At 41.6% G+C, this 17426-nt stretch overlaps 1 protein-coding gene across 4 annotated transcripts in view; it reads right to left on the bottom strand.

The window, feature by feature from the left end:
• Nucleotides 1-17426, bottom strand: part of MAEA (macrophage erythroblast attacher) — a 111117-nt gene that overhangs the window by 12452 nt on the left and 81239 nt on the right. The gene's annotated exons all lie outside the window — the stretch shown is intronic.

Below are 17426 nucleotides of genomic sequence, written 5' to 3' on the forward strand. Positions count from 1 at the left end.
TATAATGAATGAACCTAAGAACAAACGAAAGTCAGAGATTCATAATATGGAAAAAGGCAAAAGCTCTAGTGACACTATCCAAGACCTAGCACTGCATGTGTTATCAGAAGTTGGTATAAGGATGGCATCTGCATCACACCCTTGATCAAAGGAGTTCCTACAAGAATGGAGCTTGATATGGAAGCTGCCGTTTCATTGACTTCTGCATCTACCTATCACCAGACTTTGTCATAAGTTCCTCTGGAAGAAACCTCCACGCTTTTGAAAACTTATACCACAGAAAAATTAGACCCAAAACAGATACTCCAGGTGAAAGTTCAACTAGATCAGTTGTTTTACCCTTGTATGTGGTTGAAAAGCAGTCACCATTATTTGGCAGAACTTGGCCTGAGAAGCACAAGGTGAATTGGACCAAGATCAAGGCAATCACAAAAGCACCTCAAAACCTTCAAGAAACACTGAACAAACATGCCAAAATTTTTCAAAAAGAACTTGGACAGATGTGCAACGTGGCTGTGAAGCTCGTTATGTCTGACAGCCAGCCAAAATATTTGCAAAATATTGCAATATTGCTGAATCCAATGGACATGTAATTGATGCCATGGGCTTAAGGAAATCGCCAGAGAAAGAGAAGGGATTCTTCAAGCACTTCCACCAGAGAACGTGTCACGGTTATATTAATTCTTAGGACCGATTAACTACTACCGTAAACTTCTGACTAATTTGGCGGCAGTATTGGCACTTTTACATGAATTGTTACATGCCAAAAAAAAAGGGAAAAGGACTAAAGAACGTGAATGTGCATTTAAGGAAGCAAAAGAACTGACATCAGCCAAAGTTCTTATGTACTTTGACACCTCGCTACCATTGCAATTAGCTTATGATGCTTCACCATATGGAATGGGTGCAGTTTTCTCACATTTTTCCTGATGGCAGAGAGAAAGTAATTGCCTTCTTCACAAAGACTCACGGCACCTGAAGAACTATATACAAATCCAGCAAGAACTGTCCATCCATAATGTTCTCGGCATAATCTTCAAAATTTGTAAGTTCCATACCTATCTGCATAGCAGACATTTTACCTTGCTGACGGATCACCGCTCATTAACTTCAATTTTTGGAACAAAACATGGAATTCTGTCATTAGCTGCTGCTTGCATGCAATGCTGGGCATTGCTATTTTTAGCTCATTCCTAGACTATTCAATTCCATAAAGGGACTCAACCCAGCAAAGCTGATGGGCTGTTATACCTACTATATCCAAGCTTCTGTCAACCCAAAGAAACCTCAGATAAAAGTGTTTTATCTCAGTGTGATTTCTTTTATGAAAGAAATGGTACTACAGGGTACAGTGTTGATCATAAAAACCCACAGTTTACACAATTCACAGTCACATGAATTATCTGTGAATCACGATTGCATTTACAGGGCCTGAGTGTGATCATTCTGAAATCACTTATGTATGGATGAAAGCCAAAGCCCAGAGTCATGTGGCCAGAGATTGACAAAGACATTGAGAGGAAGGCAAAGTGCTGTACTATGTGTCAGCAAATTCAGCATGATCTTGGCTCAGCTTGTCTACACCTTTGGTCGTGGCCCGAGACTCCTTGATCACATATTCAGGTCGACTTTGCTGGACCATTTGAAGCTTGTATGTTTTTGGTCATAGTGGATACTCATTTACTACAGCTACCAACATAATCGCACATCTTTGTATCTTGTTTAGCCTAAATGGTCGACTGTTACAGTTGGTGAGTGACAATGGACCTCAATTCTGTTCAGAAGAATTCCATTCAAATGGAATTCAGCACATTGTATACCATTCTGCTACACAAAGACTAGTGGAACACTTTGTCTAGACACTTAAGCATGTCTTAAGCGCCAACAAGTCTATTTTGAATCATCAGCAGAGACTGGACAATTTCTTGCTTGTCTACAGGAACACACCACATGTTCTACCCAGGAATCACCTGCAACTCTTTTTTGAAGCAATCTTTGTGTACCTGTTTGGACCTGCTACATCCGGATGTTACCTTACATGTTGCCAGATCCCAAGCTAGGCAAACTGATCAATGATGTGAGACCTGCCATTGTTCTTTTCAAGTAGGAGACTTAATGTGGACTCTCAACTATGGTTGTTGAGTGAAATGGATACCTGGAGAACTTGTAAAATGTACAGGACATTTGTTGTTTGTGGTAAAAACTATCCAACAGTACTTTAAAGGAAATGACATATGGGCTAGTTGCAGCCTTGACAAGTACGAGAGTCCAGGGATGTTCCAGTAGAATTTTCTGTTCCTGCAATTGAACCTTCTCCTGATACAACTCCTAATGTCAATGACTTGTTGGACAGAACTCTGGTACCAGAGCCAGTGGATTCCTTACCACCGACTGTTCCTTTTGTATAGAACAATACCATACCACCACCACCACATCACCAAGAGTATGTGAAAATCAGTGGTGTGCTTGAATTTATAAGTTGTTTAGCAAGTTAACTGCAAGTCCAGGGAAGAATAATCCCTTGCAACTTGAAAGTCTGTGGTAGTCCACCCACAATTTTTAGTCAGGTTATATAGTGTTTTCATAGAAGCATAGAATATCAGGGTTGGAAGGGACTTCAGGAGGTCATCTAGTCCAACCCCCTTCTCAAAGCAGGACCAATCCCCAGACAGATTTTTGTCCCAGATCCCTAAATGGCCCCCTCAAGGATTGAACTCACAACCCTGGGTTTAGTAGGCCAACGCTCAAACCACTGAGCTATAATGACAATGTATATATAGTTGGGAAGCATTTTAAAATAGGGTGGAGGAATGTCATGTCCTGCTCTTTTAAATGCTTAGGTACTCTGTACTCAGAGCAGAGCTTCACTTCTGTTTGTTGCCAGACAATACAGTCACCACAGCAGATATCTGTGTTTAAATCAGCTTCCCCCTGTATCTGTCTCCTTCACTGCTTGGTCCAAATATAACAATTGCCTCACCCACCTTGTGTCTCAAACAAATTTGGTCTACTAAGGCTAGAGAACAAACCAAAATAACTTATTGAAAGTAAAACTAAAAGTGATTTTAAAAAAGTTTGAATGGATTAACATTTAAAAACCTCTTGAGAAACATGAAGTTACTAGGGCTTGCAGATACTTCAGAGGCTTCCTGAGAAAGATCCTATACAGCACACTTAAAGTAGTCATCTTATGAATGTCCAGTTTTTCCCCCCCAAGAGCTGAAATTTTTAAAACCAATCAATTAAGAAACAAAGCAGTATATTTGTGAGTGAGTTACAGTAGTATCTGCTAACCTTTAACAGAGCTAGTTCAGCACTTCCACTATAAACCCCTATTTTCAGTAGGGTGCTGTTTGGTCTAGTGGACTGACGACCATGTGACAGAGTCAGGAGATCTGTGGTTAAGGGGTGACCTGATTACAGTCTATAAGTACCTATGTGGGGAATAAATATTTAATAATGGGCTCTTGACTCTAGGAGAGAAAGACATAACATGATCCAATGGCTACAAGCAGAATCTAAACAAATTCAGACTGGAAATAAGATGTAAACTTTTAACACTGAGGGTAATTAATTACTGGAACAATTTTCCGTGTGTCGTAGTGGATTCTCCATTGCTGACAATTTTTAAACAGAGACTGAATGTTTTTCCAAAAGATACGCCCTAGGAATTATTTTGGGTAAGTTTTATGGCCTGTGTTCTATAGGAGGTGAAACTAGATGATCACAATGGTTCTTTCTGGCCTTGAAATCGATTCCTGTCATCTCACTTTGACTATGGGCAAGGCACTTCTGTGCCTTGGTTTCCCATCTGTAACATGGAGAGGATAATTAAACATCTTTGTAAAGTGTTTTGAGGGCTTTTGCTCAGAAATGTTATGTTAGTGCAAGGTATTATATTTGCTCTAGGCTGCAATAATTCTGTCCATTTTATACTCCTGGGGAAATTCTGCACCACTGCGGCGCAGCAGAAAAATGCCCCCCTCTCCCCCGCTCCAAATTTTCTTTGCAGAAAATGATTTCTGTGGGAAAGCAAAGAGAAGCTGCACTAGTGCTCGCTCACCCCTCCCCAGCAGCTGGGGGACAGGTAAATCACTGGAGGGATGGCGGTCTGGGGATGCTTGGGCCACCCAGGGACGACAGTCCCAGCTGGGTGGGCGGAGAAGGAGGCCGGAGATGGAGTTCCCCCCTCCCCTGCACTGAGCAGCCAGGGCTGAAGCTCTGCACCACGGGGGGGGGGGGGGGGGGGGGGGGGGGGGGGGGGGGGGGGGGGGGGGGTGGGGGGGGGGGGGGGGGGGGGGGGGGGGGGGGGGGGGGGGGGGGGGGGTTCGGATGGACGGGGGAACAACTCCCTATACAGTGACCCCTTCCCCCATCCACGCACCTGGAACCCCCCCACTGAGCCCCTCCCACATCAGGAGCGCCCCCCTCCCCCCACCGAGCCCCCTAGTCCCCCACCTTGCCAAGTCTCACCCCCTGCATCAGGAGCCCCCCACACCCGGACCTCCATCCCACTGAGCCCCAACCAGCTGTACCCTGACCCCCCCACCCACCAAGCCTCACTCCCCCAGCCCTACCCCCAGAGCCCTAATCACCTTCACCTGGACTCCCCTGCAGAGTCCCATTCCTCCTGCACCCACAACCCCGCACCGACCCCCTGTGCCTTCAGATTCCCCCCTGCACACAGACCCCCCCCCACCAAGTTGCCTGCACCCAGAACCCTGGTACTCGTGAGGGAATTTTGTGCTAAAAATTTAAATTCTGCAAAGTTATGAATATTTTAATTGTCAAAATAACACAATATAATCACACCATTTTCAATTATTTTGGTAATTTATTTCAAAATACTTGTCAGCAAATACTTGAAAATGGAGTGATTATATTGTGTTATTTTGACAAATAAAATATGCAGAATTTTAAAATATTGTGCACAGAATTTTTAATTTTTTGGCACAGAATTCCCTCAGGAGTAAAAAATTTTAAAAATGCAAAAAGAAAAAAAGCTAACCAGTTTCAAAATACTACTGTAAATTGAAAGCATTCTGCCACTGCCCATCTTTCGGCTGAATTCAAACTGAGGTTTGGAAAGTTATGTTCAAAAAGAATTTTATAAGACTCTATACATTACCCTGGTTTTGGCTGCATCATCAATACCATGAGAACACTCTTTAGCAATATTTCAGTATACCCACTTCCTCTTCCAGCCCAAACCACAACGTAATGGAAATCATATAGGACAGACTGTTTCTACTCTACACAGCTCCCTATTTTGGGTGAGTAATTTCAAGAAGGCAAATATTGTTCTCTGAATACTGACTGTATTATGGTAGCAGCAGTATACTTTGATAACTTGGAAAAGGGGACAAGCCTCAATGTATTAAAAGAAAACTAGGAGGCCAAGAGTACACAGCTGCACCAAAGCAATAACTTTTTAAAGGGATTGATTATACAAAGCACAGAATCAAAGTTACCAGATACCCTATAGAAAATAAAAAGGATTTTGGGGGTTGGGGGAGAGGAGAGGGAGCGGGCTGCTTTTTTAAAGAAGCTATTAATAAAAACAGAAAGGTTACCTACTTTCTGTAAGTGGAGTTCTTTGAGATGTGTGACCCTTATCTGTATTCCACAGTGGGTACACATGCACTCCCTGTGGCTGAGCACAGAAGATTCTTGCCAGTATTGTCCGCTGGTCCACCCCTCTGCTCTCTTTCTCCTCGTTCTCTGATCAGAGAATATAAGGGGTGGTGCGGACTGATAGTTGGCTATATAGAATTGGAGGCTGGTAGATATGAATGCTTTCCTCCCTAGGAGGTCCAAGCATTTGGCTTTCTGGTCTATAGGGAGAGATTTGATAGATGGTTTTCTAATTCTCTCTGTATCAGCCTGAATCACCAGGGAGTTTTGGGCAGGATGAGTCAAGAGAAATTCTGGTCCCATGGGAGAAACAAAGTATCTCTTCTCTGCCCTATTAAATGTGGGGCACATGTTGCTGGGGTGTCCCATGGCTCTTTGGCTGGGTATAGGATAGCCTTGCTGACTAGGAGTGCAACCCTAGTACATTCTGTACTTTGCAAAATGTCCATGAATTTGTGGGATGACTGACTTCTTCCAAGGAGATCTGGAGGACATCATCAATCCTTCATAACTCCTGAATTGCTTATAATTGTCTGGTGAAGACTGATGCTGGAGCAGGGAGGAAGAGGATAATGTCAGGAGAGGAAGACTATGTACCTTACTGTAACTCTGGGTCCGGTTCTTCTTCCTCCATGGGTTCTGGGGATAGTTCAGGCTGGTTACTCAGAGGAGAGGGATGTGATGGTCTTTGTGGGACCAGACGGATTCAGAATAATGCATGTACAGGTTCCGCAGTCCCTACTAAGGCCAGGGAGAGGGATCTATCGTGGTTGGGAGTGGACCCAAAGGCATAAGGTACCACAAGTCCCAGAGGGGTGTGTGTGTGTGGGGGGGGCAATCCCATCTTATGTGTTTCTGACGGGCCCCCAGAGATTCTGGAGCCTCTATTCAGGTTCACATCCCTTGGAGGAAGTGTCGAGAGTCTCTCTCCCATGCCAGATTCACCCGATGAAGAAACTGTGGGCTCCATCTCCAAGCCCATTGCTGTCAGAACTGTTTGAGGAATGATACCAGCTGGTAGAAGAAATAGAAGAACAGTCTCTTCCATAATATTTGTGGCTAGATAGTGTCAATCTCCCTTGGAAGAATCAATTCAGATAAGAGCGGAGGATTCCAGATCTGGCAAAATGGTGATGTCCTGCAAAGTGGTACATTTGTCAACATGATAAATTCTGTCTCTATGAACCTTTGGAATTGGCACCGATGATGTATGGGGTAATCATTTGTCCATCAGTACCAAAGACCGTACTGACTGATGCTCATGCCTCTCTTTACTCAGTATCAATGGTCCTAAGTCCTGCTCCTGCTCCTACTGATGGCACTGAAGGGGAGACGTTTAATCACTGAAGCCTGCCATTTGGTACACCTCAGCCCGCTATACGGATGAGTCTGCACAGCTCAGATATGACTAAGGCCTGATAGCCTGCTCCACAAGTTGCTTCCTAAACTCCCACACTTGATGGGTTTGGGAAAGAGTGGTGGATACTGCACTTAGTGGAGATATGAGCTTCTCTAACGCAACAGAGGCGCCTCTGGTGGTCATCACTGACTGGGAAAGAACAGGGGCAGGAGACATGAATCCTGGGCCTAATCAGTGTACCATGCCAGGAAGGGGGAGAAGGTGGTGCTCCCCCAAAATCTAGCTATCTAAAATTAACAAAACTAAGAAGAGTTTACAATATTTACTGTTTAATATTTATAGGAATGACACTGAAGGGTCAGACCATGGACACTGGAGTGTTCTGTCTCAGACCATGTGGTGGTAAGAAGGAAATGGAGAGGTGGCATCAGTCCACACCATGCCTTATACCCTTGGATCAGAGCACAAGGAGAGAGATAGTGCCGAGAACCAACAGACACTACTAGCTAGAATCTTCTGGTCTCAGGCACATGGAGTGCATGTAGAGCCAGTGGTATGCACATGGGGACTAGCACTCAAAGAGCTGAGAATTATTGTTATTAGTTACGGAGCCAAAGGGAAAATGGCACCTCCGTTCAGCAGCAGTCTATAAAACTACCCATTATGACTTTTTCTTCTTGATAATTCACTTTTAGTGGGAGCGTTCCAATCAAATATCACTCACTATTACATGTGCCAGGCAAACTGATAGGGATATCAAGTACTGTCCCAAGTTCACTGCACATGCAAAAACAAGCCAGAATTAATGCTGAGTATGCAGGGTCTTTTTCAGGGAACCATGAATGAAGTAGTGTTCCCAATTCAGTACATCTGCATAAGCCAGCGAGCAAAGCTTATTTGTTTCTTATGTTTATCTATTTAAATGTGACTACTCCATATTGCAGAAGACTGGAGCAAGTAAACAGAAACCAATACAAAAATCTCAAACATTTCCTCACACTGGGTTAAGACGAAGGCGGTCCTGTTTCTGTAGTTGCCAGCTGATAAGTTTCTTCTCAAATTCCCCACTCCCGCCTTTTTAATCTTTCCTCTCCTAGAGCCTCCTCTCCTCCTCCCCCATCTCCAATTAAGGGCTGAATTCATTACTCAGCCAGGCAAAAAGGGAGACTAGAAATAGATGCAAAGTAGCCCTTGAGAAAAAGGAGGTGAGTTTGTTGCCCAACGACTCTCCAAAGCCCCCGCTGTGAAGTAAGGGGCAGTTCTCCCATACAAGGATATAACACCATTAGATAGCCTGCATGCTATTTGTCCCACTAGTTTATCTCCTCCATCCCTCTGTGTCAACTTTGTCTATCCTCTTCCATTGGTGTCTTACTTCGTCTCTTATGCTCCCATACATACCATGCCATGAAAAAAGAAAGGATGAGATTTGATTCACTGAATTTCTGCAACTGTTATTGGAGCAGAAGACAAACATGATGGATTCTCATACAGAGATAATTTAATACTGTGGATGGTGGAAGGGTGTTGTACAATATTTAAACTTCTATCCTAAAGAAAGTAATTTTGATTAGTCAGGTCTATTGTCAGTAACCTGACCAAGTACCATCAATAATTACCACTCAAGGAAAGGCCGTATCCTATCACACCATACTGACAACAATTCCTTCAGCTACAGAAGACAGCAAGTGAAATTCTGGCCTCACTGAAATCAGTGGTAGTTTTGCCACTGATTTCAATGAGACCAGAGCTTCACCCAGCATCTATACGATTAAAGTAAAAACCCCAAAGATTATATACTGGCTACTCCTTTAAATTCTTAATTGACACTGCAGTCAGATAAGAATACTGAACTAACTGATCACATGAAAGCTCAGATTCCTAACTGAACCTAGCCAAGTGAAACTCCTTTCTTCCCAAGAACTCAGTGAAGACATCATCTTGAAATGTTTATAGTATCTCTTAGGGCTATCCTGTTGAGTTCAAATTTTTAAAGGGCTGCTACGGTCAAGAAAGTAACTGTAAAAATGGCACATCAGTGTGGCTTGAACACCACATTCTCTTACTCTTCTGATGGACCAAGTTTTTACTATCATTAACACAGGTGAATCAATACGACTATGACAGAATGCGCTATAAATTTATTCTGCCCAATACATCACCAAAATTGCTAAATTCTCATTGCAGATCATGGTGTTATAGGCAGAAAGAGCAGTTTGCTCAAATCCCAGGAGGAGTTGTCAACTTTGGGGGCAAGGACCTTGGTTTTTTATTTGATTTGTCTGTGAAGTTGACATACCTATCATGACATAGAAGTAATTATATATAATAACTTCTATGCCATCATAGCGTGCACGTGTGTGTGTGTACTTTGACACAAAACCAGAAACCAGAGCAAATTTGACTGAGAAAATCAAAGAGAAAATGAAAACTCACGTTTCAGTCACTACTCCAACTACAGCTGCAGTACACTCAATTACAAGATATACAAGGCACATGGATCTCTACGCACTATATGACTGAATATATTAATCAGGCAGTGGCAATAACTGAACACAGAATGTAAAGCGTTATCAGGGAGGACATGTTCTTTATTCTGCTCAATGGACCATGTTAGAACAGCTTCCTTATCTCGAACCCCTTTACTAGCAGTCAAATAAGTTTGTACTGAAAAAGCACCATGAAGTTATTCCACTTATCCACCTGTTCTGAAAACAAAAACAGAATGAGGAAAACCAAGACTCTGGCCAAACCTAGTCTTATTGCAAAAATGGATCTGAAATGAATTGACTATCTCCCTTTTCTCCTTGTGTACACAGCACTATTTCCCCCTGCCCCCAGCTAAGATCTAGTTGAGTTACAAAAAGCCTTTATCAGCATCTGAATAAAGCCTCTCATGATTACCCATCACTAGTGGGTATATATCTTTTGCATCCTGACAGTGTTGAAAATCCCTGGAATGGAAATTTTGCATATTTAATTAAGTATAGGTGTAGAAGTCTGACAACAGCCAGAAAGAGTGAAGTTAGCATCAATATATCCCTAACATGTTTTGTAAAAGGTTTTGCCTTTATTTTTTTTAAAAGGCTCCATGAATTAAGCACAGAGTATTAACCTGAACTTTGAATTTTCTACCTTCGTGTCACAGCCTTAGCATTAAACAGTTTTTGTATATTCTTGAAACTTGCTCTTTCAAGAGCACTCTGACGAACAACCTTGGAGCAACTCAGTGTGCACACATTCTAAAAAGCTTTAGAAATTCAAACATTGTTATTAAATAAGATATATATTTTTAAAGCTCACATCAATTGTATCCTAAAAGCAATATGTCACTTTAGAGGTTCTCAGCAGGCAGTAAGCAAAGCTTTCAAACTTATTTAAACACCAGCTGCGTTTCAACAAAATGTCAGCTCTCTGAGTTCCACTCATACAGGAAACTACTTGGTAAACAGCCTCTTTTTCTGCTTTCTAATGGATGCCTGACCTATTTATTGCATCATGGACACAATACTGAAAGAATCCTGCTGCAGGCACTTAACAGAAGCAAGCTAATAAAAACAGAAGTGGTAGTGGTTTGCTAAAAGCAATCAGAATTTTTATGCTACACCTTCCAAAATAAGTTAGTTTTCAAATTTTCTTTGTTATTCATGAAAATATTTGTTTTAAAGTTAACAAATCAGACAGGAAATGTTCAAAATATCCACTAGTTAACAGTATTTTCTAAAGCAAGTTTCTTTAGAGCTTGCAGTGAGATGTTGAACACAGAATGCATAGTGCTAGGAGTGAATCAGTGCTATCAAAAGCATTGAATTAGACAAAGACATTCTGCAGTTCCCCTTTTTCTTACGTCAGAATAAAAAAAACTCAAAACAATTCAGACTGAACTATTACAACTGGAAAAGTTTTAATTGCCAGTTGCATCTGTTGCGATTCAGGATCAATTAAATATCTTTATATAGAATACATGTATACTTTGCCCTTAAAAATCCAGTATAATGATTTAAAATATGCACTTGAAGAACAAGTTAAGGTGATAACTCAATTTATAGACTTACTATACAACTTAGGAAATATTAATTCAAACACAAACTTTAAATAAAGGACAGAACCTCTTCCCACCCCACACAAGTAGTATTTCAAATAAGTGACAATTCATACACTGACTTTGTAGTGTAGGTGTGGGCAACTGTTGGGCAATTAGAAACAAAGGGGAACAATTCCCTTTACTATATTGGACATTTCCTTTTCCAATATCGGACAGTCTTCTGAAAGACTAGTGAAAATCTTATGTGCTCATTGTAAGACAGGTGGATATCTAAATAGCTCCTTGATATGTAAATGAAGTTGTTTTAATTATTAGATACTATTCATACTGGTGTGGTGCCCACAGTATGCTGTGTGCTGCGCACACACACACACGCACACACACACACACACACACACACACAGACACACAGTATCTTTTCTTTTCTTGATTGTGAGTGCTTTGTGGCAGGGCACAAAATGAGGAAAGAGGGGAAAAGGACACAATAGACAAGCAAAAGCTCTGAGCCTTTAAATTATTCCATGCCTGCCTGGAGTCTGAATGAAGAACGGAGCACATTGCAGATCGGGGCCCAAAATGATTAGGGTAACAACTGGCAAGTGTCTTATTAGTTCTATGGAAGAAGGAAGGTTTGTTATACAATTCCTTGCCATTGCCAATTTCCCACTATACACAGTTATTGTTTCGAGCCTTAGCAGTTTAGTTGTATGCTCATGGTCATTTGCCTTTGACAGCTTGCTTTCCGTAACCTTTAGCTTTTATTTTCTTTTACTTATTTTATCTAATTAATTCCTCCCTCCCTAACACACACTCCTCTTATTTTCCATATGTTTAGAATTTTGGGGGGCCTATTTTTAAGATTTTCCATGTATGTTCTAATCATTTAGATTTATTTTATAGGACTTTTACAAAAGGGCACTGTTACAAATGCTTTAGGCTCCCTCAATATAGCTTAAGAATATAACTACAGAAATTTCAAGATAACTCACCCCAAATATTTTTTGCGCACACAGTATGTATTCCTATATAGTGTTAGTGTATTGTATATTTATTGAATTGTTTCATTATAATCAGTTCCTGTTTCACTCCATTTTCCCCTGACCAATTACTACCACCCTCCCCACCGTCACAAACAATCAAGACCCCTTTAGCAAGAGAAGCCCAAAGAACAGTTTGTGATGTCAGTGTGGTTCCCTGCTGTCACTCTTCTCCTTCCAGAGAGAGATGCAACACGAGTCTTTCATAGGTCCCTACCTAAAGATGTATGGGTGGGAGATTTTGCACACCCCCGGGGCTGGGTTGACCCAGCACACCTAAACTTCCTCTCTGCTAGAAAGTGTGGGAAGGGACTCACTAGCAAGTTGCACAGAATTTTAGCCTTTGGTACTAACATTTATTTTCTTTGTTCTACACAACAGCACGCACAAACAGTGAGTTTTTAGAAAAGGTCTAGCCCTAACCTCCACAAAACATTCTGCTGAAATTGCAACCAAATCAAAGCCAACTTAATGCAGTTTAAAGACACAGCTACATTTAGTTTGTTTGGTTTGGCAGTACAGCAAATCATGAATTACGGGCTTGTGTACACTTAAAATGCTACAGCAGCAGAGCTGCGCCGCTGTAGCGCTTCAGTGTAGACACTACCTGAGCCGAGGAAGGGATTCTCCCATCAGTGCAGGTAATCCACCGCCCCGAGAAGCAGTAGCTAGGTCAGAGGAACAATTTTTCCGTCGACCTAGTGCTGTCTACATGGGGACTTCGGTCAGCTTAATACCGCTCACGGGTGTGGTTTTTGTTTTTTTTAAAACCACACCCCTGGCCAATGTAGTTAAACCAACCTACTTTTCTAGTGCACACCAGCCTAGGTTATTTAATGTTGACAATATGCTGTGTTGTCACACAAGAGATCAGTTTATGTTCCAAACTTGCACCTTTGCTCTGATAACAGAAAACACATCTTATATCTCAAGCAGCCTCCTTCCACCAACCCTGGGGTAACCTTAAGAAGCCTTTCTAAGGGCTGGTCTACACTAAAGCGGTGAGTAGACCTAAGTTACGCTACTTCAGTTATGTGAGTTACGTAACTGAAGTTGATTAACTTAGGTCAACTTCCATCGGTGTCTACACTGCGCTGTGTCGGCGGGACACACTCTCCAGCCGACTTACCTTCCATCTATCGGGGAGGTGGAGTAAAGCGGTTGATGGGAGAGCACTCTGCCATCAACTTAGTTTGTCTTCATCAGACCCGCTATATTGACACCACTGCATTGATCACAGCAGTGCCGATTTAGCCATGAGTACAAGCCCTAATGCAGTGCCAGGAAGAAGACATTTTCACAGACCCACAATAAAAACACCTTCTCCATTTTGCCCCTGTTCTGGGCCAATCACCACTTTATCTATGCTTACACCACTTCCATGTCTGGTTTCTGAGTAACATAAGGAAGCTGTATCAGAGGGGTAGCCGTGTTAGTCTGAATCTGTAAAAAGCAACAGACGGTCCTGTGGCACCTTTAAGACTAACAGAAGTATTGGGAGCATAAGCTTTCAAGTGAGGTTCTTACCCACGAAAGCTTATGCTCCCAATACTTCTGTTAGTCTTAAAGGTGCCACAGGACCGTCTGTTGCTTTTTATAAGGAAGCTGCACTCCCAACAATGAAAATAGTGCTTTTAGAGCATGACTATCCATTGTCAGGATGCAGGACAGCTAGCTTGGCATAGAAGCAATTCAGAAGTAGGCAATAAAGCCATACAGCACAAAGACACCACTGTACTCAACAGATCTGGAGGGCATGTGCTTCAGAAAAAAAGAACAAGACTATCTGAGAGCTCTTCATGCTTCCCCACAAAGGTTGTACATTATTTCTTACATTTGAGAGCCATATCAAAGCACCTTGTAGGTGCTGGTGTCTAAATGACAGCACATGGAGTATCCATGCTTGTAAAGACTGGCATCATTGTCTAAAAAAACTGTTTTAAAAGACAAAAACATTCTACAAATTACATAAAGCTGATTCTTAGGAAGTTGAGCAGTGATATTGGGTTGAGTGCGGAAAAAGAGAGATGAAGATTTTGGCAGAGATAGGACTGAGCAGGAAAGAAATGATGTGGAAGTTTAAAATAAGCAGCATATTCGAATGGAGTTGGAACTAGGCCTGGGAAACGTAAGAACAGAGCTTTAATACTGAAGTTTACCCCAAAGATTTTCATTGAGAAGAGACCTCCCAATACTGAAGTAATTTTTACATACCTTTACAGTGCCACTTTCTTTCATAGGCTCCCCTTCATTATGTCCAACCATAACTTAAAAAGTCTGTCTAAACTGCTGCAGGTCTTTGATTTCTGCACAGCTTTGTTATACTCATGTAGCAGATAGAATGACCTCGTTCCCGTTGGAAACAACCTAAGACTAAATTAGCTTCAACACTCCTCTAAAAGAATTAAACCAATCTCTCTTACCCACACTGTATGACATATGGGTGGGTGAAGGGGAGCTTCTACCTGCCTTCCATCACAAGATCTGGTGTTGGGCACCTGGAATGAAGCAGGTATCTACTTGTGACCTCAAGTCCACATTGCTTCTTCACCCAAGGCCTCTTCCTTCATCTTTGCCGCACTCTAGGGCTCTTAAAGTCCCAATACAGACCAACTTTCCTCTCCACAATGGGCTCTTCCTATTGGTTGCCCAATTCCTTACAAGGCTTCTTTTGCAGTCCTTTGGTGGAGCAGCTCCTTCTCCCTCCAGGTCTCAGCTTTATCAAAGGGATGACACTGCCTATATACTCATAATGCTTTGAGGTGAAGTCTGCAGCTCCCATGCACCCTGGGAACTATCCACCTGCTGTGCCTGGCTGAAAACAGAAGGTAGACAGGACTTAAAGAGGCCAGCACAAACTTGCTAAGGGCTACTTTAACTTTTTCTTGCATTCTTCACATGCAAGTTACAACAGCAGACACACTCTTACTTGGCAGTAGAATGGTTGTGAGTAGATCTATGGAAAGCCTAGGTCACACTACATCTCACACAACTTTTGAATTTGAAACCCTATCCCCAGAGCTCCATAAAAGTCTTTTAGAAAATGAAATTCTAGTCAGGTCCTAATTAAGTCACAAACACCATAGGCTCATCCCTAGAGCTCCAGCTCCTAGAGTCATGTGCTTATATTAGAACCTCAGCTTTTATATATCATAAATAAATAAATAAATAAATAAAATAAAATAAAATCTAGGCACTCTTTGGAAATCCCAATCTAAGGGAATTAAGTGCTCTCCCCCTTCAGTCATTTTTGAAAGATCACTCGCAGCCCTGAAAGATGTAAAAGTGACCCAAGCATAAGCGATGGCTTGTCTACACAGGGAAATTTAGGGGCATAATTATACTGGTAAAATTTCCCTACATAGACAAGCCCTGAAGCAGTGATGTCTGTTTGAGTGTGCAGATAGCTTGAAAAAGAGAACTCAAAGATGTCAAGTGCCTCGTGCATCTCAATGGGGTATTGACTCACTCACTGCTCCAGGGGCCCTACCAACACCACCACCAGAGTGATGTGTGTATGGCAGGAGAAGAATGTAGCAGCTATGGCCTATCTACTAAAGTAGATACCCCAAATGCTGACGCCAACACTGGGCCCCTGAACTCCCACCCCTCCTGGGTGGCACAGGAGAGGGAAAGGAGTCCCATGACCTTCCCCCTTCAGGCAGGGGTCCACTCCAACCATCACTCCAGTGACAGGCCATGGTTGGAGAGCCCCAGATTGTCTCAATAGGCCCCCAATTCCTGTAAAAGTTTCACAGCTGCCATCTCAAAGAGATGGGTGACTAGCAGCGTTACCAACTCTCACTAGTTTATCACAAGTCTGATGTTATTTGGTATGTTTCATTTTGGTTTTTTTTTTTTTTTTTTTTTTTTTTTTTTTTTTAAAGGCCCAGCTCCTGGAATCCAGTGATTGCGAGAATCTTAGTTGTCATGAAAAGAAAAAAAGTTTAGCCCTCATTGTTGCAGAGAAATCCTTGAAAGCACGACCCAATTATACCCCAAAGCGTAAACACCAAAACAATGTCTATTTTTTAAAAATATGCATGATTTTTGAACATTTGGCGTTTGCAATACTAAACAAGCAAAAGCACAGCAGGAACTAGAGGACAAGGCATGTTTAGAAATACTCTGAGCTCAGTGCACATACGCTGTTCTCTCAGTACACACAGCTGTAGATGAACAGCTATGATGATATTCATATGGTATATTTCATTGGAATATTGCTATGGTATTCTTAATAAAACATTCCAAAATTGCTTTGTTTGGTCTCTTCCAGTGCCTGCTGCACATTGATACAGGAAGCTGGAGGTTATGCAAAAAGCAAATTGACTATGCAACAACTGGCTAATGCAGAAAGCATAATTTGTCACATTTCAGACACGTTAACACAGGACAAAATAGCAATAACAGCGTCACAATGTTACAATAGGGCATCAGTCTAGAATATCACAGTGAGACACAGGTAGCCCAGAATTAAGAATCCACTTTGCTTTTTCCTCCCTTCTGAAGACAATACAGTATTCCATTTGGATCTAATAAAAAAGTGTTCTGTATCTAAAAATTGAGGTTCTGATTAAAAACGCTGAGAATTTTTATTTGTTTCTATGATGCACCATGTATACAGTACGACTGCACGATCCCTACCATAAAAAACGTTATGGCAGCAAATGATGCAAGTATCCTGCAAATATCCTGTTGGTTTCAACAAGATTTTATAAAGCAACACTAAGTAAACAAAATGCAGTAGAAGCGGTCATGTAATTATAACTGTACCACTCTAAACTCATCAGAAACACCCTCTCTTATTGTGCAGTAACTTAGTAATAGAATAATTCAAAATATTATCACATATTATCTGCATACCACGAGGTCCCAGCACAGGCATCCCATTGATTTTAACAGAATCAGTTTCATGTTCTGAAACATTATTCCAACACCTTAGATTGAGACCACTGACTCAAATGCTTATTCATTTTACATTACTTCCTGACCCAATAAAATAAGAAGTATTTACCCAGAGACAAGAAAGTTGTCTTGTGATTAGAATAGTGGACAACGAGTCATGAATTCTCAGTTTTATTTCCAGCACGGTCACTGACTCATAAGACCTTGGGCAAGCATGTACTGTCTTTTCCGACATAAAATATGTATAACATTTAAATACCTCACAGAAGTGAAGAGAGTCTTATTTTTTGTAACACAGTAGAGACTCTCAGATAACAGGCACTGTAGAGATGCAAAGTATTAAAATAATCCATTTAATAAGGAACTAAAATACTTCAAATAAATCCTAAAGTTTAATGGGGTTTAATAAAGATTGCATAAGGAAAAACGCTTCAGAGCTGAAACA

This window comes from Terrapene carolina, unplaced genomic scaffold, assembly GCF_002925995.2.
Source record: "Terrapene carolina triunguis isolate 2854851 unplaced genomic scaffold, T_m_triunguis-2.0 Scaffold66, whole genome shotgun sequence".
Classification (NCBI taxonomy): Eukaryota; Metazoa; Chordata; order Testudines; family Emydidae; genus Terrapene; species Terrapene triunguis.